General features: G+C 40.8%; 1 pseudogene; it reads right to left on the minus strand.

The window, feature by feature from the left end:
• Positions 1-11150: 11150 nt before the first annotated feature.
• On the minus strand, positions 11151-14432 carry LOC141834565 (serine carboxypeptidase-like 27; annotated as a pseudogene).
• Between the last annotated feature and the right edge of the window lie 7846 nt (positions 14433-22278).

A 22278-nucleotide genomic window follows, 5' to 3' on the forward strand; every position in this document is an offset into this window, starting at 1 on the left:
ATTAAGCACAAATCCACATAGCAATTGACTAATAACATCATAGAACATGGTAGATTATGAAATCACAAGTTTACAATCATCCAAATACCCCGATTCTTCCTAATCCTAGAATCTGGAGGACTACTCCATATCGGGGAGGTTACAATGCAGAGGAGAGTAAGAATAATACATCCTATTCCAAGAAATCTAGAGAAATCGAGAAATAAGACTTATCAATAAAGATCTTCTTCTCCGGACTGCAATCTCCTCGAAGGTGGAATGAAGATGTGATGGAGTGTCCAAGCGGATGAACGGATCGTCGAATCTGGCTCCGGAATGAGGCGTCGGTGGCTCTAGCACGCTCCGGTGGCTCTCTCCAAGTCTCCCCCTTTCTAAGGCCCTTAAGGGGGTCTATTTATAGGCCCCCACAAAAGACCCTAGAAATCAGCCAGGCACGCCCCCGTCACACGGCTGTGTATGGGAGACACAGCCGGAAGTGGCCGCCCAGCAGTGAATGAGGCACGGTCGTGCCTGTGAGGCACGGCCCAGTGTAGAAGATGTTCTGTCCTGAGGCACGGTCGTGCCTATGAGGCACGGCCAAAGCAAGTCTTCACTCGGCTGGGAGGCACGCCCGTGCCTGGGAGGCACGGGCTGAAGCTTGCCCTTCTCTGTTGGAAAACACGGTCGTGGCTGAGGGACACGGCCATGTCTTGGCATGGCTTTGTGAGGACACACGCCCGTGTCTATGAGACACGGTCGAAGGCAGGGGCTGCTCTGGTGTGAGACACGACTGTGCCTATGAGGCACGGCCAAGACTGGCTGCTGCTCTGGTAAGGGGACACGACCGTGTCTGGGGACGGCCATGTTCTGAATTCTTCAGGAAGAAGGCACCAGCGTGCCTATGGGGCACGGCTTAAAGTAGGTTGTTCTCTGGGTAGAGGCACGCCCGTGTGCTGTTAACACGACCTTTGGAGGTGATGAGACACGGCCGTGCCTATGAGGCACGGCCCTGTCTTGCCTGATCTTCAATATGTGCTCCGTTTCGCCTATTTTACTCCGTTATCCGTCCTGAAACAGGCAAACACACAAGAAGTCTGTCCCCGGAGCTATGATGCCGCGGTAGGACATCCAAGTTGTCACCCAAGCACCCGCGGTTCAATCCCCAACTATGACGTATTTGCGAAAATTTTTCTCCAAATGGGGATCGCAATCAAAGGATATTGGGCATCTGGGTTGGCCGCTGCGTGCGCTTCCCGATTTACCCTGGTGGCCGGTGGAAAACTTCCGTGGCACCGGTCACCCCCAGGGATTGAGTCAATGCGACTAACTGGGATTATCATTTTTTTAAAGGAATTCATTGAGTTAATGAAAAATGAATTCAAAATAAGTTGGGTAGGGGAGTTGCATTTCTTTTTAGGACTCCAAATAAAACAAACAAAAGACGGTAATTATATATACCAAAGTAAATATGCTAAGGATCTAATTCACAAATTTGGAATGGATAACTCAAAAGAAATCAAAACTCCAATAGCAACCAACTCTAACATAGACAATGATCCAGAAGGAAAGCAAGTAGACTTAAAATACTATAAAAGCATAATAGGAAGTCTACTTTACCGAACTGCAAGCCAACCTGATATATTATTTGCAGTAGATATGTGTGCTAGATGTCAACCCAACGCTAAAGAATCACATTTAACCATAATTAAGCGAATATTAAGATATATTAAAGGAACAATTAATGTTGAAATGTGATACCCTAGAAACCTCAACTTTGAGTTAGTAGGATATTCAGATTCAGATTACGCTGCCTGCAAACTAGACTACAAAAGTACAAGTGGTAGATGTCAGTTCTTGAATCCTTATCTAATCAGCTGGTGTAGTAGAAAGCAACAATGTGTTGCATTATCTACAACTGAGGTAGAATACATTGTCCTAGGTGAATGTGCTGCTCAATTACTTTGGATGATGCACACATTAACTGATTACAATCTAGAATACAAGAATACAAAAGTATTAATAGATATAAGTACAATCAACTTAACTAAGAATCTAGTACTCCATTCATGAACTAAATATATAGAAGTAAAATATCATTTTATACGCGATCATGTCACTAAGGGAGAAATTGTACTTGACTATGTTGAGTCAAAATCGAACTTAGCTGATATATTTACTAAACCGCTATCTGAGTCCGAATTTAATACACTAAGAAAACAGTTAGGATTATGTTTGGTAGACTAGTAAAATCATGATTTCAAAATTCACTTCAATTTTTTTTATTTAAATCTATTATTAAATAGGTTTCAAAATATTTTAAAAACTTTATTTTATTTTGAAAAACTTATTTTCAAAATTTTATTTTTTAAAAGTAAGAAATTGATGATTTAGCCTTAGACTAGACTCAATCCCCTAGAGAGCATGTACCTATAGATTTAGGTGTGCATCTTACAAAACACACTAGGTTAACTTGATTGTGTTTGTGAAATATAGACCGGTGTGAGATGTATAGGATTCTAATCTAAGTATAAGATGTTTATTCGGTGCATCGAACCTTAATTAGACTTTAATAAACAGTGATCAAGTTAAGTGTCCCTAAGTCAGAAAGTTTAATGGGATGATACACTTAAACTTGGCTAACTTGGTCAAGCTACTACTTTCTAGTAGTTAACTAAAACTCAAATTGGACATGTGCCTCACGGATTAAGTTTTTTGTCTAACTATGTTAACTATTATAAGCTTAGACTCAATCCCTTAGATTTATTTTGATTATGTCAAAGGGGGAGAGATTTGTAAATTTTCAAGTTATTCAAAATTTGTAAGTTTTCAAATTATTCAAAATTCAATTATTTTTAGAGAAAAATATTTTCAAAAATATTTTCAAGTTAAAGTTTAACTTAGATGGTTTCTAAAAAATATAACTTGAAATAATATATTTTGAAAAATAAGTTAAAATTTTTGAACTTAAAGTCAAATTTTCAATTATTGAAAAAGTTTAAAAACTTAGACAATTCTCAAAAATTAAAAAGATTTATTTTAAAGAATTTGAAAATTTTGCTAAGTTTGTTAAAAGTAAGCAATATCAAGTTCAGGGAGAGAGAACTGAAAATTTTTAAAAAACCTGCTTGTTTTTCAACTAAACATAAATTCAGGGAGAGTCCTGAAGCAGAGGGAGTTTTGAGTGATACACTTCATGCATAGTATTTTCATATATCTGCCAAGTGTTTAACTTATTGTTAATTATATTATTTAACTTAACTTAAAACTTTAGTTGCCATAATCAAAAAGGAGAAGATTGTTGGTGCGGAAAGCATCAGACGATCGAACCTTAATTTTGATAATGGCACTAGGTTCAAGTTAAGTGTGTTGTTGAGCTAACATGGTTAATCTAAGTGTGCAGGGAGCACAGGTTTGAGCTAAGTCCTAGTTAAGGCTAGGCATTGAAAAGTCCTGATCTGGAGGATCAGGCGGAAGACTTGGCAGAGTCAAGGCACCAGGTGAAAAGTCCATGCAGGGTTAGGAGGACCAAGGGGCATGGCAAAAATCCAGTCATGTACGGTCAGGAGGACCGGAGGACGTGGTGAAGTCTGGGCGGTCAGGAGGACCGAGCCGCAACAGCAAATCCTGGGGGCTAAGGACAGAGCCGAGCAAAAGTCCAACAAGTCAGGAGGACTTGGTTGGCACAAGATAAATTCTCCTGAGTGGAGTGGGTCAGGACGCGTTCCCTAAGGGGAACATTAGGCGTCGGTCTAATCCAGGGTCTCACTGGAGACCTGAAGTTAAGACCAAGAGACAGTTCTAGGAACTAACTCTCCAATCATTATCTTTGCATGTTATTTGGCTAACTTTCAATGCAGGGTTGGAGAGATTGAACACTTAGACTCCGAGTGAAATTTTTCAGAATTTCAGTATTGGAGTCGACCTGAGTGAAACTCAAGTCGACCTGAGTCTGGTCAACCGCAGCGGAAGTCGACGTAGTTCAAAAGTCCTCCACGTCGGACTAGAGTCGGCCTGAGAGGATGCTCGAGTCGACTTGAGCACCGGATAATGCAGCGAAGAGCAAAGGTTATCGGCAAGCTCCACATCGGACTAGAGTCGACCTGAGTAGGGACTCAAGTCGACCTGAGGACAAAGTCACCGCAGAGAAAGTGGATCTACATTGAGCTGGAGTCGACTTGAGGTTAAGTCAAGTCGACTTGAGCACTCTATAAAAGAAACCTTCGACCAGAGGCTCCGAACAAGATTTTCTATCATTCTACACGACCACTCTGTCGAGACGACGGTGCCTTGAGCAACCGGAGCAACCCTAAAGCCGCCGCAATGTCGAATTCGCACGGAAACGAAGATCAAGCAACTTCGGCTATTGGGTAACAAGTTTAGTTTAAGTTTGTACATTTTATTAAAAGCTTGTTATCGAATTTGAGTTTGTACCGTTCGACTTGTGTCCGTAAGGAACAAGTCTCATAGTGGATTGTCCATCAGAAACGGTCGAAGACCGTGGGCCTTGGAGTAGCAGCCTTGGGTTGTGAACCAAGTAAAAAAATCGACCGTGTCCTTGTGCTTGATTTAATTTACTTTCACATTCGCATTCGTATTACTTCTGCTTTCGTACTCGCTTCCGCACACTTTTAACTCGTTCGTTGAAAATTGACTGAAAAGCACAGAAGCACTATTCACCCCCCCTCTAGCGCTTCTATCAATCCTACAGTTTTCGGTGGTCAATCATTGACCGCCAATTTGAGACAAATTGGTCGAAACTATTCCGATGATGATGGAACGTTATCCGGAAGCTTTGCAAGCTTCCAGCGACAACAAATCCTAATAACAACATGACAGCACAACCCTAACTTCTAACAACGACTTGTGATGGCTGGAAATGATTTTTGGCCATCGAGGATGTTTCGATAACAACCTCAAAAGGCTCCTCACCGGCAACGGCTCCGATAGCAGGTCCGACATCGGCTCCTCTCCGGCAGCAGCTCTGACAACGCAAGGGCAGCAATAACAACCCAATCCTGTTGGTGCAATCTTTGCCCCAAGTACATTGAGTTTCAATGTTTGGCTAAACTATGTTTGAAGTTAGGCAATACTTGTGATCTAACATGTGTGATGCAAGTTTGCAGGAAAGTCCAAGCGTAGTCTTGGCAAGCAAAAGTCCAAGTGGGTAGTCTTGGCAAAGCAAAAGTCCAAGTGGGTAGTCTTGGCAAAGCAAAAGTCCAAGTGGGTAGTCTTGGCAAAGCAAAAGTCCAAGTGGGTAGTCTTGGCAAAGAAAAGTCCAAGTGGGTAGTCTTGGCAAAGCAAAAGTCCAAGTGGGAAGTCTTGGCAAGGAAAAGTCCAAGTGGGTAGTCTTGGCAAGGAAAAGTCCAAGTGGGTAGTCTTGGCAAGGACTTGACATGACGAAGCTGATGGAAGCATCTCAAGCTAGTGCAGGGAAGGCATGAGGCTGTGGGAGATGTTTGAAGGCCGAGGTCTAGGTCAAGAGAAGCTGAAATGTGATTTTTCAGCTTCACCAGTCGACTGGCCCTGCCAGCAGTCGACTGCTCATAAATCAGACGCACACAGAGAAATCAGTCGAGCCAGAGGAAGACAGGAGTCGACTGGGCAGTCGACTGGTGTTATGGTGAGTCGACTGTTGCCAGTCGACTGGTCTTGGAACAGTCGACTGTGATTTGAACGTTGCAGAAAATTGACAAGCATTTAATGCGCTTTAATGCGAGATTTTGTTGCCGATTGAAGGCATCAGTCGACTGGCCCTGCCAGCAGTCGACTGATGTTGCAGAGATTATAAAAGAAGCCTGCGTGAGAACAACTCAAGAATTTTGTTATTCTTTCATTCTTTTGTGCTTCTTCTGAGAACTTGTTTGTTCTCTATTCTCTGCTTTCTTCCTCTCCTCCTAAACAATATTTTATATCATCTTTGAGGAGATCAAAAGAGTTGTAAAGGTTTCTCCGCCTTCGAGGGTTTTCGAGAAGGAGAAGATTTATAGTGCATCGGGTGTGTGCGTGCGTGTGGATCCTTGGATTAGTCACCTCTGCGGAGGTGGTGTTAGCGGTTTCTGTAACCACCCACCACCTTGCCCACGGAGTGCACGTTATGTGTTCCGTGGGGGAAGCCTCCTCTCCCTATTAAAGGGAGAGGGAAAGCCCTGCTGTAGGGGTTCGGTGGTTGAAGAACCGGAAGTGGGCGTCCAAGCGAAGAAGACAGAAGAGGTTGCCGGAGAAGAACACCAAATCGGAGGATTTGGTTTGTGGATTTGGGGAGTTTTCCGTCCTGTGATTGCTCCTTCGATGGCGAGTAGTTCCAGCCGTTCCAGCCGGATCATTTTCACGCTACAACAGGTAATTTCTACATTGGTATCAGAGCGTAAAGTAGGATTTTGTTTACCTGTTCTGTTCCGGCCGACGTCCCAAGCATCAGCGCACAGTCGCTGTCCGTGTTTTTCCCGTTTGGCCCGTCTCCGTTCATGAACAACAGAGGCGATATCAGCCGCACGTGCTGCCCGCGATAGCGCATAGGCACTGTCCACGGCCAGTGACGTATTCTCGTGATGTCAACGAGGCTGGCTTGAAGACGGCTGGCCGGCATCGGCGGCGAGCAAGGTCTTGACGGCATCTTCGCACGGCAGAACCTTGATCCGTTTGAGGCTCTGATGCAGGAAGTTTTTTTTCTTTTCTGCACGGCCGACGAGGTTGACACCGACGAGGTCGGCGCCGGCAACCAACACACACTTAACTTAAACCTAGTGTCATTATTAAAACTAAAGTTCGATCTGCTGGTGCTTCCTGCGCCAACAAAGTCCTCCAGTTGCTTCTTTGTCTAGCGATGCTCCTCTAGCTTTTCTCCATCCATGTCCCTTGGCATCTCAAAATCATCTTTGATGGATAACATTATATCCAAATCAATTTGAAAGAATACCTCTATTTGAGCTTCAAAAAATAGTCAACCTCTATACTTGACCATTTGTTCATCTTGCCTTCTTCGGATGCCTGGATGATTCTTCAGTCGCTCGGACATTAGGTCGCCCAAACCCAGTTTCGACCACCTTGAGCAGATTTCCTTCTGGCTTCTTATCCCTCATATGCATTGAGCCCTTCCAACTCCTCCTCGTGCGTCCTCACTCCGTCGAAGTAATTTTTCACAACTCCTCGTCCCTCGAATGTACCGATTCTGTTAGCTCCTTTCCTATGTCATGTTTCTCGCTCTTTTACGTCTTCTGCCAAAGCTTTAATGTTTTTGATGCTCTTAAACCATCGGGTACCTATGTGCTCCTAAATCTCTGCACACTTAAACATAATATAAGCAACAAAACACGGTCTAACTTAAACTTATTTAGCAATATATCAAAACATCACTTGGGGTTCGAGCATAGTGTTTTCTCCCCTCCCCCCTCCTTTTACCAAACCTTTATAGGGGCATGCTCCTAAATCCTAATGGGGTATCGGGTCTAAGGAATGCTCCATGCGGGTCTAATTTGCAAGACTAGAAGGGAAGCAGAGTCCCTTGGTATCACATCTTAAAGATGAGCTCAGTTCCTCAAGCTCTCCATTCTAAGTTCAATCCTCCGAACACTCTACTTTGAGCTCTCTGAGCTAGGTTCTTTAAGTTCTCTAATTTGAGCTCAATTTCTTGAGTTCTCTGCCATGGTAGCCCTCATTAGTGGTCATCAACAAGTCTTATCTGTTGGGTCCAAAAGGATGTCCACATCTCTACAATGGTATGATATTGTCCACTTTGGGTCTAAGCTCTCATGGTTTTGTTCTTGGGCTCTCCCCAAAAGGCCTCATACCAATGGAGATACTTTTCATCCTTTTAAACCCATGATCTTTTCCATGTGTTTTTAGATGTGGGACTATGTTTGCACCCTTGTAACCCAACAATCCCCCCTCAAACAAAGGACCACTGGAAGCTCCGCTACCATTTCTCATGGTCCGGCTGCCATTTCTCATGGTCCGGCTGTCATGTCCTCATGGTCCGGCTGCCATGTCCCTCATGGTCCGGCTGTCATGTCCCTCATGGTTCGAGCCTCCCCTACTTCCTTTGTTTTCCCCGAGGGTCCCCACATGGTTAGATCTGGATCATGGCTCATCCGACGGTTAGTCCGGTGAAGAGCGGCCTCGCTCTGATACCAATTTTTGGGTCCAAAAGGATGTTCGTATCTCCACAATGGTATGATATTGTCCACTTTGGGCCTAAGCCCTCATGGTTTTGTTCTTGGGTTCTCCCCAAAAGGTCTCATACCAATGGAGATATTTTTCATCCTTTTAAACCCATGATCTTTCCCATGTGTTTTTAGATGTAGGACTATGTTTGCACCCTTGCAACCCAACATTATCTAGACAGAGCTACTACTGGCCATAAGGATATTGGGCAGGCAAATGTGACCTATGATTCTGTTAGTGAGAGCCCTAGAGCCAATCATATGATGATTGTTGTATAGACTCATTGTATCATATTTCTATTTATAAAGTAATTTTATTATGGTTATTATACTTACTTGTATTGGTGCCAAATAACTAAGTATAGTAATGTCCTTGAGTAGCTGGTTCGTATCTATATCAATCGATTGGTTGAATCAATAGTGAGATGATATAGAGAACACTACTCTAAATTATTCCTAGTCAAGTATTAACATTCAAGGACAATGTTAATGCGACGAGACTAGCATGTAGGTCAACATGATGACTTGATCTCACAAGTCATGGATATGAGATATCAAGTTGACACATGGGTATGCATTGGAGAATGTATACTGAATGACCCGCCATGAGAAAGTATCATGGATCGTTATATGAGTGTCATATACTTTCTCATGTGGCTATTAGTATGACTATTAGTCCTTAGACTTGAAGTCACCATGGTTCCCAACGTAAGGAGTTGCATACTTTGGCTTCGTCAAACGTCACCCGTAACTGGGTGGGCTATAAAGGTGATTACTGGGTGTGTAACAAATTATGTAGTGGGATGTGAGTGATGTAGATGAGATCTATCCCTCCCATATGACGGGAGTGATATCATAGTCTTGATAGAGTGAGACCACTAAGTGTATGGCCATGCCCAAATGAGTCAACATGTGATGTTGAGCTTGTTTGATTGTAGTGAGTCTACTTGGAGTTCAAGACATAGATTGATTAGAGGATGACACGGTCTATGCCTCGGTTTAATCAATCATGATATCAAGGATAGAAGGACATTTGTCACATATTATGAAGAGTCACAATTAGTAGTCACAATGGTGATGTTGGATCTCAACATTCTTGTAACTTGGGTAGTAGTGATGTGTTGCTAGATACCGCTCACTACTTATGTTTCTAAATCGGTTTAGAAACATTGCCAATGTTACAAGAACCTATAGGGTCACACACAAAGGACAATTAGGTGGAGATTAGGTTCATATGATGAACCAAGAGGATTAGATTCATGTGATGAATCAAGTTGGGTTAAGTGTAATCCAAACTAGACTAGTAGAGTTGATTTGATCAACCTTGGAGATTAGAAGTCAAGTTTGACTTGACTTGAGAAGGAAGACTTTATGGTCAAGTTTGACTTGACTTGAGGGTCAAGTTTGACTTGACTTTATGCCACATCATCATCAAGTTTGACTTGACTTTATGCCATGTCATCATCCATGTTGACTTGACTTATGCCACCTCATGGTCAATGCTTGACTTGACCAATTGACTTTGAGTTGAGGTGGCATAAGTGGTGGCCAATGATGATGCTCCACATCATCAAGTGTTGCCACCTCATGGAGGTTACAAAGGAGGTTTGTAACTCATGGAAATTGATGGCATTTAATTGGGATTAAATGGTCTTGATGTGACATGCCACAAAAGGGAAAAAGAGTGGATTTTCATGTTCACGTTGACATAATTTTTCTTCTTCCCTTAGAGTTTTTTCTTCTCCCTCTCCCTCTCCTCTCTAGCCTTTGCCAAAACCTTGTTTGGGTGCTAGCACACCTTTAGTTTTGGTTCCACCGATTGTCCGTGTGGATACACATAGAGGAGTGCACTTGACGCTCTTGAGATCCGGCCATCACTTGGACGAGCGGGATAAGCGAAGGGATACGCATCAAGGGTAAAAGCTCTAAACATGTAGATCTAGAGTAGATCTAAGTAGAAAGCAAATTTATGATTTTCGCACGGATCCGGTGATATGCTCTTCGGGATTTTTCGCAACATAAAAAGGCGATTTTTGCGGCCCGATTTGCTAACAGATTCTTATATAATGATCCCTCCATGATCATCATTTCTAGATAATAGCAATCAAACGTTTGATTAAAGCCGCCATAATCAATGGTCATTAAGCTAGGATCAACACATTGATTGCAATACCCATACAAAACTTCGGATGAGGTCAAGGACATTCTGGTTAATGGAGAACCATCACATATGTCAAAAAATGTAAGGGAGAGACACACACTCTCTTTCTCTCTCTCTTAGCATCATGGAACATTACACTTTGTCCCCGGGGTAATAGTACTGCGGTAGGACATCCAGGTTGTCGCCCAGGCACCTGCGATTCAATTCCCAACTATGACGTATTTGTAAGAATTTTCCTTCAAATGAGAAACGCAATCAAAGGATGCTGGGCGTCTGGGCTGGCTGCTGCGTGCACTTCCCAATTTACCCTGGTGGTCGGTGGGAAACTTCCGTGGGGCCAGACCGATCACCCCAGGGATAGTCAATGAAACTAACTGGGATTTATCATTTTTTATGGAACATTACACTTGTTCATGCAAGATTATAGGCATGAAGCATTTCTAGCTTCACCACAACCCGTTGCACGGTTTGGGAGCACATCTTCGCTATAAACAGAATATCATAACTTCAATATAAGAAAATATTAGTCCATTAAAAATTCGATCCATTTAGGATTAATGAGAAAGATTGAGTCATACAAACAATTGAATAGTACAACTTCACTGAAGCATCAATTTATACATACAAGCAGATTAGTAAGCAACAATATTAATTGAATGTCGAACTGTTGTCAGGCCAACCTCAATGGACATTTACCAATTCGCTGATCTCAAAGAATACTAAATAATCAATTTCATCTAATCATAGTCCAAAACGTGAAAAAAAATAGTTATAAATGATATATCCTTTTTCTTTTGTAGAATTACTCCCCTCTGTATGGCTGCTTGGTCCACCTGGCCATATTCTATGATTTACCTTGGCATGGGACGATTCTTTAGGAACTGTCTAAAAAGAATCAGAGCTTGTCGAGGGCGACGAAGTGGGACTTCATGCCCTGCTCCCATGATGGTCACATAGGTCAAACCTTTGTAAACTTGGCTCCAACCACCAACCTATCAAGTAATGAATCAAACACTACTTGACACGAAGGTTGTCTTTGAGGTAAATGTTTTTATCAGATGACATTTGACTGACCTTTCCTTTGTCGTACCATGGGTACCAACTTATGAGTGTTTGAAGGTTGAGAGCATCAATGGAGTATCTGGTTGCAGTCACAGGCACAACTGCATCTGTGTCTCCACTGTAAAGAATTCAACACAAGAAAGAAAGTACAGGAAGGAGAATTATAAGGGATAGAATGAAATGGAATTTCAGGAGCAACTAGAAATTTAGAACATTCCGACCATTAAGAGTTTACTTCCATCATTTTTCTATCACCAGGAAGTTAATATTTTAATCATATAGCCAAATTCACAAGTATTTGTATTTAGAATCACTGTTATTCCCAAAGAACACTAGTTTTGTTTAAGTCTGAAAATCAAGTTTGCTATCATAGGATGAAAAGAAAACATGCAGTATCATCAGAAGCTGGTAGAAATCAATGGTTTGTAGGACGCTAGGAAACCGACAAGCAAACTTGAATGTGATTTATAAGAATTCTGGAGAAACATGTATAGTTCGTGTTGGTTGAAATACATGTTGTATAATGTTTCTACCAAAAGCATCATTTGGGATACTCTAAACATGGCAGTATAGTGGACTAGTATCAACCAAGCACTGTAAGCATAGGTGTTCACTCGCATTCAAAAGGTTTGATATTTCACATCTGCTGTAGACATTTTTTTTCATTGTTAGGAAAATTGTCTCAACAATTGTATTTATATTTATCTGATATACTGAAAGAATCAGGCTTCATAAGGAAACCATTACTTCAGTTATTGATCGAGATAGGATTATTATTACAAACCAATTTACTTCAGAACTAGGGATTTAATCTTGAGATGGAAGGAAAGTATTCTTTGTGCAGTAGTGTGTACCTGAACATCCATATTCTTAAACCTGCTGCAATTAGCTCCTGATAAATTGGAAGCATAGACCTAGGAGAGTCTGCCCAATAGTCTCCTACTATATTACTGATAATAAGAAAAAAAATACTAAAAATGTCAGTGGTCATAAAGTTAAAGAACATAATCCTGTTGATACTCAAGAAGAGATATAAAGAGAAATCAAACTTTATCCATGTCAACCTGCAAGTATCCCAGGGATATTGAATCCCTGTAGCATTTGCATGGAGTGCTCTCTGCACTTCTGGGCGGTTGTAATATATCTTGGCATACCTATCGGTGCAGGGATCGTAAGCTCTAGACATCCAAGGCTGGATACAAACAGAGATGTAAATGCCATCCAAGGCTTGATACAAACAGATATAGATACAAGGTATATAAACGTCTGATAATGGTTTTCTTTCTATTTCATGCAAACAGAAATTAAATTCAAAACATACAGATTGCAGCAAATAAAGGCATTGCATCAAAATACGAGCAATAAAATTGAGAACTCCAAATCATATTGAAAAAGAAAATATTGTCAACTAATGGTTCTTTACCAATCAGATTGACTGTATACAGAGTATTGATATTCAGATCACATAAACGAAATAAGAATGTAGTTGCAAACTGTATATTACAAAAGATTTGGTAGCTAAGAAACTTTTTGGTGCAGAGAGTTCTTACATAGCGACCGTTTAAGCTACTTTTGAGAGTTCTAGTTGCATTGCAAGGCTGCGAGTATATGCTATAAGGATCTATATTCCCCTGTTCAGCACCAGCTGCATTAAGGTTCCTCACACACTCAACTGAAGGATGCTCTGAGGATTGGAGACCACATGTGGCATTCAAACCATGATATGTGCCGTCAGAGATTAGACCATGTGTCCACCAATACTCAAAGGTCCCCAAATAATCATGGTAATTGTCTGTAACGGCATTTCCAACCTAGATCAGAGATCCATAGTCAGGTTTTCTGTAAACAAATCTCATGGATACTAAATGCACTTTATAAACAGCTCGAAGACTACCATAAACCCTTTTAAGTTGATAACAGGATTCTGGATGCCCTTGTTTTGCCTATAGATAAGCTGGGAGAGCTGAGGAACATAATGCCCTGAAATAAAAAGAGGCCATAATAGCTAATTTGAGTGAATTTTAACGCAGTAACGCAAACATGACACTAGCCATCAGCATACCTGCATAACTCTCTCCTGCTATGAAGAAATCTCTATACTTACACTGAGGAAACCTCTCTAACCAGTTCACAAGGAAAGTTTATGCATCCAAAGTTGTAGGTGCATCGATATCCAAGTAAGAAATGAAACCAAATTCTCATTAAGACTAAATTAAGATCAAGATAATGGTTGAGGGCATTAATTAGACTTGTATACTTGAAGTTGTTTTCCACTAGTTTCATGTTATCCATATTTGAATATGTAGATGTTCTAGTTTCCATATGCTGTTTCCACTGTCCATCATATTTAATTAAGGAAATTAGCACACTTTATCTTGCGTTCTCATAAATTCATCCTCGAAAACAATAAAGATGATGGTGTACTGCACATGTGCAAAATAGAATGAAAAGTATCGAAATAATACGATTTGAAAAGAAACTTAACCGAACGAAACCATCACCAACGTGAAAGAACATAACCTATTTTGGCATCACCAGCTGTGTACAGATCCATGGAAGTGTTGGAATACGAGAAGCCGACGCCTGCGGGAGATTCCAGGAACAGCAAATTGGCCACTGCAAACACCCACCAATTCCGTGAAAAAAAATCAAGCCCACTACGCACTCCAGATCGACCAGCCAAAAATCCAATCTTTGAGCACAAAAATGGTCAGCCAACCTTTGTTCCACGCATAAGGATTGAGATCGAAAGTCCATCCGTCGGATCGGATGCGGAAGGGGCCGATCTCCTCGGACGCGCCGTACCCGATGGAGGAGCACCCCGGGCCGCCGTTGAGCCAGAGCACAAGGGGCGCGAGCGTCAAGGCGGGCGGTGCCTCGACGAGCCAGTAGAAGAGAGCGCGGCCACGGCGGGAATCGACGGTGACATACCCGGCGAACTGAGAGAAGGAGACCCCGGGCTGGTCGGGGAGCTGCTCGATCCGGTCGCTGTCCTGATCTGCGGCAAGCACACAGCCAATGCTTGAGGAGCAAAGCAGCAGCAGCAGCAGCAGCAACAGTTGGCTGGCCATTAGGTTTGGGAGGGATAGGAGGGGAGTAAAGGAGGTGGATCGAGCAAGTGGTTGGTGGGGTGGAGGTGAAGATCATCATCTTGGAGTTGGACTCGAATCAAAAGGAGTGTAGTGGAACGGTGGACAGTGAGATGGAGATCATCATGCAATGAAACGGCTGCAAGGAAAATTAAGAAAGAGCACAACACGAGATGGTCTTTTTAAATTGCAAAATTCGTTCCGTTGTCTCTCTTGCTTTTCTTTTCTTGCTTTTCTCTTTTCGGTACTCTACGCTTTATATTGCTACGGTAATTTATCAACGACGATGCACTAATTTAAGAATTTTTAAATCATACATTGAATTTTATAAAAGGGTGCATTTTTCTCAAAATGACTTCAAACGGCGTCTTCGTTTTCCAAAAGCCATGCCGCGCTGGATCTTGGAGCGATTCTGCCATATATTCCTTCAGGAACTGCTATGGCTAAGCCTGTAGGGAGTAGCGCTCTGCTGTTAGAGCCAATGTCACACTCTCTACAGATAGCTAAATCATAACCAGCAGCACCTTCAGTCTTTCGCTTTCGCTGTAGTATTATAGCATTCTGATTCAGTCGTTTGATCTTGAGAACAGGTTCTGGTTCCGCACAGATTAGTACTGCCAGAATTTCCTACTCGGCTTCCTCAACATCTTCTGGATTTACTTGATGTGGGGGTGTTTGTGATACTGGTGCATACTCCTGGAATTGTAAAGATAAGAGTTCTGATTTGTACCCTTGTTAGTGCTACAGAGTTTCTTCTCGTTGATGGTCTCAGAATCCATCTTTGCTGTTGTAGATCCTCAGTTGAGAATCTGATGCCTTCTATTGCTATGACTCCACAGCTTGCAAGATGGTCTGCAACATTTTGAACATTGTAAACCTACCAACCATCATTCAAGTGTTCATTGCAACCTCAAATTAAAATAAAAAATAATTTTTTCTTATTTAAATCAAACTAAATTCAAAATATATAAAAACTTAGTTATTTCACCGACCTCTTCTATCCAATCGGTATCCACTAAAGATTCATCAATTGATTTTGATTCAAATTGTGAGATTAAGACAATTTGACTAGTTTGATTTCTAAAATGAGATATAGTCCTCACTCCTTGTTCAATATCCCCTACTACTTGGTCAATAGGATGATCTTGATGATGTCTAAGAATCCTAAAACTTGTGGGCTCATCATACTTATCATTTTCAATTTTTCGTTCATCATCCGAATCACCTCTTCCTCCCCTTTGATCATTACCTCCTAATTGTAAGTTTTGGATTGTATAGGTTGTATCTTGATTTCTTGCATCTATATCCTTATCAATAGAGGATTTTCTAGGGTAAGTGTTTTTAGACTCGTCAAATTCAACATTTGATGACTCCTCAATCATTTAGGTTCTCTTGTTGTATACCCTATAACCCTTACTAGTGGATGAGTAATTAATTAGGATTCCTTCATCCGCTTTGGCCTTAAATTTTCTTAAATTATCTTTGGTATTTAAAATGTAAACCTTACATCCAAACACTCTAAAATAGTAGATTTTGGGTATCTTTCCACTCCACAACTTAAATGGTGTTTTTCTTAAAAATCGATGAATTAACACCCTATTTTGAATGCAGTAAGCGGTGTTAATCGCTTCCGCCCATAAATAGGTAGGTAGTGAGTAGACATTTAACATTGTCCTAGCAGCTTCTTGCAAAGCTCTATTTTTTCTCTCAACAACTTCATTTTGTTGAGGGATTCTTGGACATAAAAATTCATGCTTGTACTCATTTTCTAAGTAAAATTTGGAGAAGTTTGAGTTTTCAAACTCTCCACTATGATCACTTCTAATCCTATTGATTTTCAAGGTTCTTTCATTTTCTACCCTTTTACTAAAACCTATGAATATGGCTAATGTCTCATCCTTATTTTTCATGAAATAAACCCGTGCATATCTAGAGTAATCATCTGTAATAACTAAACAATATTTATTCCCCATTAATGAGGGAGTACTATGACAATCAAAGATATCTAAATGTAATAATTCTAAAGGTAATGAAGTACTAGTTAGAGTTTTACCTTTGTGTGATGACTTAGGTTGCTTACCCTCTTGGCATGCATCACACATTTTGTTCTTGATATATTTGACTTTTGGTAGACCTTGTTATTGCAATCATGCCCATAAGTTATATTTTGATGTTTTGACATCAATAAACTTTAGAGCACAAGATAAGAAATCTAACTTGTACGTCAAGTGTGTAGGAAAATCCTTACAAGGTAAGGCAAGTGGAGGAAAGTCTTTGCGGATGAGAAGATCGGACGTAAGGCAAAAGGAAAGTCCAAGAGGGTCGAGGAGCGAGCTCTTGGTATGAGAAAGTCGTTACGGGGTAAGGCAAATTGTGAAAAGTCCTTGCGGGTGAGAAGATTAGACGTGAGGCGAAAGGAAAGTCCAAGAGAGTCGAGGAGCGAGCTCTTGGCACGGGAAAGCCCTTACGAGATAAGGCAAATGTTGATCAAGAAGGTCAACGATCAGACTCTTGATCAAGCGAGGAAAAAACTCGGTAAGATTTCATTTCAGCCATTCAAAACTAGTGTCAATCGACTGGTATGGTAGGACCAGTCGACTGATACTAGAATACTATGCCTGATAGTCTAACTTAGTCGACTGCAATTCATGCCAATCGAGTCGTTTTCACTGCTTAGTCGACTGAACTTGAAGACCAGTCGACTGAAGTTGCTTTGAGATTAAACAGAAGAGAATTGACTCGACTGGATCTTCACATCAGTCAATTGAAATTGATAGACTCGACTGGATCTTTGCATCGATTGACTATCGTTGGTTCGGAAGCAAATAAAATGTAAAATGACTCGACTGATCATTCACATCAGTCGACTGAAGGTAAAATTAGTAGACTGATGGGAAAAGTTAGTCGACTGAAATTTGAAATTTCAACAAAAAATAGGCGTGATTTCAGCAGTTCAGTGGTCATTTTCTGGGTTTGACTAAACCAGTCGACTGGGAGGGTAAACCCAGTCGACTGATGACTTAAAAACTAAACTCGTTTAAATGGTGAGAGCACTTCGTGGAAGGCACAACCAACACTACTTATGCTCCAAGTGCTTGTGCTCTAGTGATCAAGAAACCAGCTGGTGTTCATCCACAAAGCTTGGAGCAACCTCTTGAAGAAAAAGAAGCATTCTCATTATGTAACCTCTCTTCCTTTCTTCTTCTTGATATTGCTTAGTTGTTTGTATACAACTTGTAATCTATTGTAAGAAAGTTTCTCCAAAAAAGAGAGGAAATAGTGGAAGAGTGAGCTGAGTGAAGATCCTTGGATTAGTCGCCTCAAGAAGGCGGATACCAAGTAAATCCTTCTTGTTAGCGTTGTTGAGTTGAGAGGGTGTGTAGAGAGCATTTTCTTCAGCGACGAAAGTTCAAGCTTGATCAAGTGAAGCTATTCAACCCCTCTTCTAGCTCACAAAGTTCTTACAAGTGGTATTAGAGCAAGGTTGTTGGTGCAATAGTTGCCCCAAGTGCATTGAGTTTCAATGTTTGGCTAAACTATGTTTGAAGTTAGGCAATTCTTGTTGATCTAACATGTGTGATGCAAGTTTGTAGGAAAGTCCAAGCGTAGTCTTGGCAAAGAAAAGTCCAAGTGGGTAGTCTTGGAAAAGTCCAAGTGGGAAGTCTTGGCAAAGAAAAGTCCAAGTGGGTAGTCTTGGCAAAGAAAAGTCCAAGTGGGAAGTCTTGGCAAGCAAAAGTCCAAGTGGGAAGTCTTGGCAAGGAAAAGTCCAAGTGGGAAGTCTTGGCAAGCAAAAGTCCAAGTGGGTAGTCTTGGCAAGGAGAAGTCCAAGGGTGGTCTTGGCAAGGACTTGACATGACGAAGCTGATGGAAGCATCTCAGGCTAGTGCAGGGAGGCATGAGGCTATGGGAGGTGTTTGAAGGCCGAGGTCTAGGTCAAGAGAAGCTGAAATGTGATTTTTCAGCTTCACCAGTCGACTGGCCCTGCCAGCAGTCGACTGCTCATAAATCAGACGCACACAGAAAGATCAGTCGAGCCAGAGGAAGACAGGAGTCGACTGGACAGTCGACTGGGGTTATGGATAGTCGACTGTTGCCAGTCGACTGGTCTTGAACAGTCGACTGTGATTTGAACGTTGCAGAAAATTGGCAAGCATTTAATGCGCTTTAATGCGAGATTTTGTTGCCGATTGAAGGCATCAGTCGACTGGCCCTGCCAGCAGTCGACTGATGTTGCAGAGATTATAAAAGAAGCCTGCACGAGAACAACTTATCTTCTTCGCCATTCTTTCATTCTTTTGTGCTTCTTTTGTGAGCGTTTTTGTGCTCAGATCTCTGCTTTATTCCTCTCCTCCTAGACAATATTTCATATCATTTTGAGGAGATCTAAAAAGGTGTAAAGGTTTCTCCGCCTTCGAGTTTTCGAGAAGGAGAAGATTCATAGTGCATCGGGTGTGTGCGTGCGTGTGGATCCTTGGATTAGTCACCTCTGCGGAGGTGGATACCAAGTAAACGAACCGGGTTAGCGTTGATCTCTGTCTTTCTCTTTTATATTTTTGCTTCCGCTAATCTCTGTGCAGAGAAAGATCAAGAAAAATCGAGAAACGCTATTCACCCCCCCTCTAGCTGTTCAACCGATCCTAACATACTTCACCACATAACCTGGAAATCTTAATAATTTGATGAATATACCCCATCATATCATCAAAGTGATAAATGCATAATCTTTAGAAGAAAAGCAAAAGAATAGATTATGACTTATAACAACTATTGACAGCATTCGATGACTCACTTTGCAAGGATGTGCATTTATATGGCATGATGAATCTCCATCTTCTAATAATCGCAAAAATTTTATTGAGATGATAAAATTTATAAGAAAAATGAATGAGAGTATTGGAGATATCATTTGAGAGAAAACTCCAAAAAAATACAAAGTATACTTTACTAGATATTCAGAAAGCTAAGGATATCTTAAATATTCTTGCCAACCAAGTGAGAACCAAGATTTGTAAAGAAATCAGAGATGCAAAATTTTACATTTTAGTTGATGAAGCAAGATATACATCCAACAAGGAACAAATGACTATTGTACTAAGATTTATGAATATTGATGACTTTTTACGAGAGTAATTCTTTTTCATTGTACATGTGACTGATACAACTATTGTAACACTTAAGAAAGAAATATTTGATGCTCTTGGTCGTTATGACTTGCATATTCACAACATGCACGGACAAGGATATGATGATGCTAGCAATATGTGTGACTCTTGGAATGGATTGCAGGCTCTTTTCTTGAAAGATTGTTCATATGTATATTATGTACATTGTTTTGTTCATCGACTTCAACTAGTATTAATTTACTATAGCTGCTGAAAGAGGTATCTATATAGTTATTCTTTTTTAAATAAAAATCCATTTGTAATCTCATTAACACATCTCCTAAATACTATGCTGAGTTACATTCTGCTCAAATTGAAATTGCGCATATAGCTACTGGTGAACATGATACTGGTAGAGGATGTAATCAAATTTAAAATTTACTACAGCCTGAACAAACTTGTTGGAGTTCTAATTTTTCAATTTGTGGCATGATTGATATGTATAACTCTGTGATTATTGTGTTAGAAAATATGGTGGATGATGGATCTTCTAACTCTATCTTGTTAGGATTACAATGAAAGTCCCACATTGGAAATACATAGAGAAGATCATGGATTTATAAGACAGAAGATATCTCCATTGGTATGAGACCTTTTGAGTTGAACCCAAAATTAAAATCATGAGGGTTTAAGCCTAAAGTGAATAATATCATACCTTTGTAAAGATATATTGATTTCATTGGTACTAACAATTGGTACAAGAGGATTGAGCATCGAGACAAGGAGGTTTGATGGGTCAAGAGATCAGACGTCAAGCTAATCTCGATTGGTGTATGGTGATTCTTCGTTTGAGGGGAGGATTATTAGGGTTATAATCAAAGTCTCACATTGAAAATACATGGAGAATATCATAGGTTTATAAGATGGAAGATATCTTTGTAGGATTTAATAAGCGCTAAAGAGGGGTGAATAGGGTGATCTTTTAGCTATTTTCCCTGATTTTGAAACTTGTCAATTGTGCTCGTTCGTAAATCAAAGTAATATGCAGTGGAAATAGTAAAAACAAATTTAAGACAAGCACACAGAAGGACAAGCTTTGTTTTTTTACTTGGTTCACAGCCAAAGACTGCTACTCCAAGGCCCACGATCTTTGATCGTTTACGTATGGGTAATCCACTAATGAACTTTTTTTCTTACGAAAAAGAGTTGTAACGATTACAAAAGCCAATAGGATAAAACTGTTTATCGTAATTAAATAATACAAGAAACTAAATCATTACCAAGATCGGAGTTGAAGAAGACTCTTTTCAGTGCGACTCCAGCATTACGACAGCTGCTCGGGTGTTCCTTCTCGCTCAGGGTGTCATCGGCTCGCTCTTAAATAGCTTGAATTGATGTGTCAAACTCTTTATTCGACATGCTTTTATAAGGCCTTTCAGTCGCCTGTATTCTCCTTCCAAGCGACTTCACGTAGACCACCAATCCACCATCTTCGCAGTTGACTCGGCTTTTCAGTCGCCTGGATTCCCCTTCCAGTTGACTCCGTGCTGACGTGGAGGATATGGATGGACTTTGCATTCCGCTGTGATTATCCGAACCCGAGTCGACTGGATCGTTCGATCGACTGGATTTTAGATAGTCGCCCGGAGTCAAAATCCTTACCTCTCCAATCTGCATTACAAGTTAGTCCCAAACATAAAATAACAGATTGGATAATAGTTCGAAGAATTATTAATTGGCCTTAACTTCATGTTTCTAATGAAACCTTGGATTAGACCGACGCCTACAGTTCCACTCCAGGAACGCGTCCTTACCCACTCCACTCGAGAGAATTTACCTGAGTTGGACTTTCTGCTTAGCTATGGTCCTCGACCCCCAGAAATTTACTGCTAGGCTCCCGGTCCTCCTGACCACTTAGACTTCCACCAAGCCTTGGTCCTCCTAACTTGCTTGGATTTCACCATGCTTCTCGGTCTTCCTGACACTGCTTGAACTTGCACCTGGTGCACTTGACTTGCTAAGTCTTCTGCTTGATCCTCCAGACCAGGACTTGCCCTTACTTAGTCGCAACTAGGACTTTGCTTTGCCTAGCCGCAACTAGGACTTTCTTGTACTCCCTACACACTAGATCAACTTGCTAGTCCAATCATACACTTAACTTGAACTTCGTGCTATTATCAAATTAAATCAAAGTTCGATCATCTAGTGTTTTCCGCACCAATAATCTCCATTGGTATGAGGTTTTTTGGATTGATCTTAAAAATAAAACTATGAAGGCTTAGACCTAAAACAGACAATATCATACCATTATAGAGATATATTGATTTCATCGATACTAACACATCTGTGGTGAAGCTAGTGGTTTATTGATTATGATAAAGTCTTTATATTATATTTGATGCAAAAGATAATGGGGATAACAAATCTACTTTGTCAAGCATTGCAAGAGAAATTTCTGGATATTTTAAATGCAATTGACTATATTTCAACTACTAAAACTTTGCTTTATCCTTTGAGAAAAGAAGGATTTGTTCTTTTACTTAGTTATGTGAAAGAAATTTGTGTTAAGTATGACATTAAGATACCTCACATGGAAGCTCGTTATAAATTTGCTACAGGTAGTTCTTGTCAATAAAATGACTCAATTATAGTTAAGTACCACTATCGATTTGATATATTTAACTTCTTAAGCTTAGTTGTGCTTTGAAACTTAAAGTAAACTTTAA

The sequence above is a fragment of the Curcuma longa genome, chromosome 9, assembly GCF_044706935.1.
Source record: "Curcuma longa cultivar G26 ecotype Majalengka, Jawa Barat chromosome 9, ITB_CL_G26_1.1, whole genome shotgun sequence".
Lineage (NCBI taxonomy): Eukaryota > Viridiplantae > Streptophyta > Magnoliopsida > Zingiberales > Zingiberaceae > Curcuma > Curcuma longa.